The 5753-nt window shown below is 40.8% G+C and overlaps 1 long non-coding RNA gene across 1 annotated transcript; it reads left to right on the forward strand.

Annotated features, from left to right (window-relative positions):
* The first annotated feature begins 2979 nt into the window (after nucleotides 1-2979).
* Nucleotides 2980-3364, forward strand: LOC125491435. Its single transcript, XR_007268301.1, has 2 exons — nucleotides 2980-3063; nucleotides 3287-3364. It is a non-coding gene; the product is annotated as an uncharacterized LOC125491435 (long non-coding RNA).
* The last annotated feature ends 2389 nt before the right edge of the window (nucleotides 3365-5753 follow it).

The raw sequence follows: 5753 nt of genomic DNA on the forward strand, positions 1-5753 counted from the left end.
TTGTAAAACGTGCATATCGATAGATTGGTGTATTGAAGCCGAGCGGTAGAGATAAAAACGCTTACACGTATTACAGCACAAACTAGTCATGTTAGTGTTATTAAATAAAATAAAAATAGATATAATACGTATTACAGTAAAAATATGCATACAAATGTTTCGGCAACTGTAGACACTCAATAAATTTGAATTAAGTAACCGGTTCATAAGCTATTTGATTTTTTATTATTACACACTTTACATACAAATCTTAATATCTTTGTTATTACAAGACATTTGAATGTAAATTTTGACCTATTTCATTAGGCTAAAGATGTCAATGTTGTTTGTAAAAGACTCGGCACCAATATTATGTGCACTCAAGGTGTTTTAAAGTATGTTTTTGAAAGGACGTCCCTCGAAATTGCCCGCTTTCATCTCACAATGTTTTTGGCAAGTTTTTCGGCGGAATCCATCAATTCTCGTGATGGATGGAGCGGACTGCGGCAATCGAAATTCAAATTCGCTAAATCTTCCCACACGACGTTGAAAACAGGTCGGGTCGTTAACAACGTACAAAGGCTCGGTGTTTGGGGTTTTTTTCTGTTTGTTCTGGAGGAGATACTGGAGATATTCGCCGCGGGGCGGGAGGGCGGTGTGAGGCGCGCGGGGCGGGGGCCGGTGCAGACGCGCGGGCTACGGAGGCGTGATTATAGGCCTGCGCCCGCGCCGGCTAATTACTGCCGCAACACGTCCAGCCGCTGATGCCGCCCGGCGCAGGAGGGTTACTCTACACTCACAAAAAACAAACGAACGAGAGCTGTCGTGCAATCGGCACGTTTACAACGAGATAGAGTCGTAGGACGCGCAGCAACGCTCCGAAACTTCGTGTTTCGTCATGTAGAGTGACCCCCCTGCGCAGGCATCTCGGGATAACAAGTCCGACGGCCGGGGAGCTGGAATGGTGAGTTATAAGATGTGATAGGGAGGCTTCTTCTATTTTGTAAAGGAAACTAAATGATTCTCTAAAGTTAATATTTTTCCTGCTGTACACCTGCACTATTTTAAAAATTCTCTTCAATGTACTTGCTTAGCTATTTCAGAAGCATTGTGACTTGGCCATTTATTTCAAATTTAAATACAATAAAACATTTTGAATGGTAATATTTAATCACAACTGTGTTAATTCTCAACAAAATTTATTCATCACCATTTTTGTAATTTAAAAAAAGCTTAAATGCTACTTAGGCCTAAAACTTATCCAAAAGTTGACCAAAATTAGTTATCCTTTTTCGGCCTTAAATACCATTTTAACAATCCCGTACAGAAAAGCTTTATTCATCTATTAATTTTTTACACAACTAACAATAACTTTGCTCATGAGTTTCATAAATTACTAAGCACGTATCTGGCAGATAATTGAAATTCAATCACCTTATGGTGAATGTGAGCTTTGTCTTCAAGCAAACTGATCCATTCCCTAACTACATAAGATGCAGCGCACACACATACACCGTAACACACATAAACACGCACACACACGCGCACACACACACACACACCTACACACACACACATACACACTAACATATTTTACACTTAGTCGATGAAAAGCTCTGAGAATGACGAGGTACGCGGCACTCAGATGGGCAAAAAGTGGCGATTTTATAAATAAACGGCTGATTATAATTGTTATCGCATTTACTGGACGAACAATGAACATCGCCGTAATCGTTAAAGGTGTTGGGTAAATGTTAAGAAGGTTTTTAACCGTGATGGGTATTGGGTATCGAACATTTTTAACGAAGTAACACATATCTTCTATAAAAGAACAGGAAGTATTGGAAATATAATTGAAAATGTAGATGGAAATCAATTAAAAGTTTTCAATTAATATTCTGTATTATTTTCAAAATACACAAAAAGTGTAAGTAGGTGGTTTTGAGTTCTGTAGAATTACACTCATCATCAGCCAATAATCATCCACTGCTGGACATAGGCCTCTCCCAAGGAGCGCCACAACACTCGGTCCTCGGCCTTCCTCATCCAACCACTACCCGCCACCCGCCTAAGGTCGTCAGTCCAGCGGGCAGGAGGGCGTCCCACGCTGCGTTTGTCTGTTCGTGGTCTCCACTCGAGAACTCGTCTACCCCAACGGTTATCGGTTCTTCGGCAGATATGACCAGCCCACTGCCACTTCAGCTTGCATATTTTGACAGCTATGTCGGTAACCTTAGTCCTCTGACGGATAACCTCATTTCTGATACGATCCATCAGAGAAACCCCAAGCATAGCTCTCTCCATAGCACGCTGAGCGACTTTAAATCGGTGGACCAGTCCTACCGTCAGTGTCCACGTCTCTGCACCATACGTCATCACTGGCAGGACGCACTGGTTGAAGACTTTTGTCTTCAGGCTCTGAGGAATGGCCGAGGAGAATATGTGACGAAGTTTCCCGAATGCAGCCCAACCCAGTTGGATGCGCCTTGCAGCCTCCTTGTCGAAGTTGCTTCTGCCTAGCCGAATAGTCTGCCCGAGGTAGACATATTCTTGCACAACTTCGATTGTTGCCTCACCAACGGCGACCGGCTCCGGTTTGATGTAAGCATTGTACATGACTTTCGTCTTGTCCAAGTTCATACCGAGGCCAACACGTCGGGAAGCAGCATTTAGGCCACTTAGCATCCAGCTGAGTTCCTGCAGAGATTCTGCCATAATAACGATGTCGTCCGCGAAGCGTAGGTGTGACATGTACTCGCCATTTATACATATGCCATGTCCTTTCCAGTCCAACGTCTTAACCTCCTGATGCCCACGGTCCTTCTGTGAGTACTTAACGAGTATAGTTGTTACTGCCCAAGCTATAATATATTTTTTCTGGACTAAATGCCCACGGTCCTTCTCCGAGGACGAATACTTTGTGTTTGAACCATATTTGAATTTACCGCCATTATTTTTTGGGATTGCATCTATGGATTTAACATTCCATCACTGACAGTTGTCTTAAGTGTCATCTGAGGATAATCAATCGTTCATTGAAAAAACGTCAAAAAACGGAACCATGGCGGGGCCACCGTCGACTAAGTAAGTTGTAATCTCATTTTACTTATGTGATCTAATCATTTAATACAATAACTTTAATAAAACCTTATTGTTTAGTATATTAGCAAGAGACGACTACTAATATTTTATCAATTAAGGTTCTAAATAATATTCTATGATCACCCATTTACATTAGTCCTCACTTGAGGACTCTGGGCTGCTATACTATAATTTTAGATATACTTATTTATGTATTTTTTTACAGAATATAATGCGAAATCCAAGAAATTGAAGCAGATTTAGCTATGTCGGACATAGATCTCTCGGAGGACGATGACATGACGACATAAATGACTCACCATGAACCTGTAGAATTTGAATTTTGTGATGATGATATCCAGGAGCTGCTAGCTGAGCCTTTCATTTTATCCTATTTTGTTCCTATATTGATCACAATAATTATAATAGTTGATAAGTGAGAGTTTATCTAGAATAAATATAAGTTTTAAACTTATGTGAGACTGATTCAAAGTGTTAAATATGTGTTCCTAAGTGGTTCTTATTTCATAAGTTTTGTTATTTCTAACAAATTACCTTATAAATATATTTTCTACCAATAAATTAAACTTTTTTTAACTGCCCGCGGTCCTCACATGAGGACTAATGATTTTCGAATTTAAACCAATTGAAACTCGTTCCTTTTTTAATGCATTACCCGTACATACTACTAGGAACAGTATATAATAATTTTTGCGACATTTATTCAAGTTTAAGTTTCTGGGCAGTAAGCTAGGTAAACGCAATAGTCCTTGTGTGAGGACCGTGGGCAGATAGTCCTAAAAAATAAAATAACGGCTGGGCGTCAGGAGGTTAAAGACATCTTCCAATGCATTGGTGAACAGTTTCGGAGATATCACATCCCCCTGTCTCACTCCACGTTGCAGTTGGATAGGTCTTGTCTTGTGGTCCTGTACTTGGACAGTCATAGTAGCGGCATTGTACAGACATCTCAACACCTCGATATAGCGCCAATCGATTTGGCATCTCTGCAAGGATTCCAAAACTGCCCAGGTCTCGATGGAGTCGAAGGCTTTTTCATAGTCAACAAAGCCTAGACACAGAGGCTGATTATACTCTTCGGTCTTCTGTATAATCTGCCTTACTGTGTGGATGTGGTCTATTGTACTAAAGCCTTTTCGAAACCCAGCCTGCTCTGGGGGCTGGAACTCGTCTAACTTTTGGGCAAGACGGTTCGTGATAACCCTTGAGAACAGCTTGTATACATGGCTTAAAAGCGAGATCGGTCTATAGTTCTTCAGAAGGGTTTTGTCACCCTTCTTAAAGAACAATACCACGACGCTCTCAGACCATGCCTCCGGTGTAATGCCATTGTGAAGAACCGAATTGAAGAGCCTCTGGAGCTGTTCGAGGATTGCAATACCTCCAGCTTTCAGAAGCTCTGTAGTAATTCCGTCTTCACCCGGAGCCTTGTTGTTTTTAAGCTGCAAGGGCTATCCTAATCTCGCCTATGTCGACGTCAGGGATGTCGTCAGTGTAGTGGCGTATTAGTGGCGCTCTGGAATCGGTGAGCTGAGCCACAGACTTCTGCGCGTGTGAAGCATAAATTTGTCCGTAAAAACCTTCGATTTCGGCAAGAACCTCCGGCTTAGAGGCAATGATATTACCATCTGCAGACTTCAACTTCGTCAAGTGGCTTCTCCCAAGTTGCTGAACGAAGACTTTTGACCCCCGATTTTGCTCAATTGCTGCTTCTATGGCGCGTGTGTTGGAGCGACGGAGATCTCTTCGTATCAGCTTCTTTATACGCTTGTTGAGTACCCGTAGTTCTGACGAAGTGTCACCTGCCGACGGAAATTCGCGTCTCTGCCTCATAAGCTCGAGTGTCTCTCTCTCTGTGTAGAATTACACTAATAGGCAATAAAAAAGTTCCGCTTACAAAATGTCCACACAAAAGCTCAAATTTTTTGAATTTTATTAATATTTTTTATAAAATGGATCTGATACTTTATTAAATGTACTTGAATATAGCAGACGGCATGATTAAGACATTTTTTTCTGTTTAAGCGTAATTTGGTGCTATTGTTACTGGAACTTTTTCATTGCCGTGAGTATATTTACAAGCTATTGTACATATATACCTAATGTTCTGTACTCTATTTATGTATGCAGTAAGTCAGCAAGTACCGGCGTCGTCGTGTCAGCCGCTGTGAAGCCATCAGCGCTGACAGGCGTCCGCGACGCTTGTCAAATGTCAACATTTTAAAGCCGCATTATTGAGGTAATTTTAATTCAATCGAGGCAACATTCACAATCGGGGCCGCATTATGGTAAACTGCAGTGGAGGTACAGTTGCAGTATTCCGTGTTTAGTTTTCTTTGAAATTATTACTGTAAGTTAAGTCAAATATTGATCCTTTATATAATATAATACAACAAAAAGATGTCATTTCAGAAACTTGGTTTAATTTCAGGGAAAATTTAGAAGTATCCATAGATTCTCAGGCACAAATAGGTACACAACCCATAATAATCTTATACGAGATATGGGCCTCCTTCAAAACTAAACTGTTGTTGCCAGAATTTCCAAGACCTTTGGGAAACAACACACAACACATACATTTTAATATTCAAGACCAGAGAACAAAACATAAATTTAATGTAATTTTCGGTGTAGAGATTCAAACCATTAGGCACAAGTTGTATATTATGCTA

The sequence above is a fragment of the Plutella xylostella genome, chromosome 5 (assembly GCF_932276165.1).
Source record: "Plutella xylostella chromosome 5, ilPluXylo3.1, whole genome shotgun sequence".
In the NCBI taxonomy this organism is placed as follows: Eukaryota; Metazoa; Arthropoda; class Insecta; order Lepidoptera; family Plutellidae; genus Plutella; species Plutella xylostella.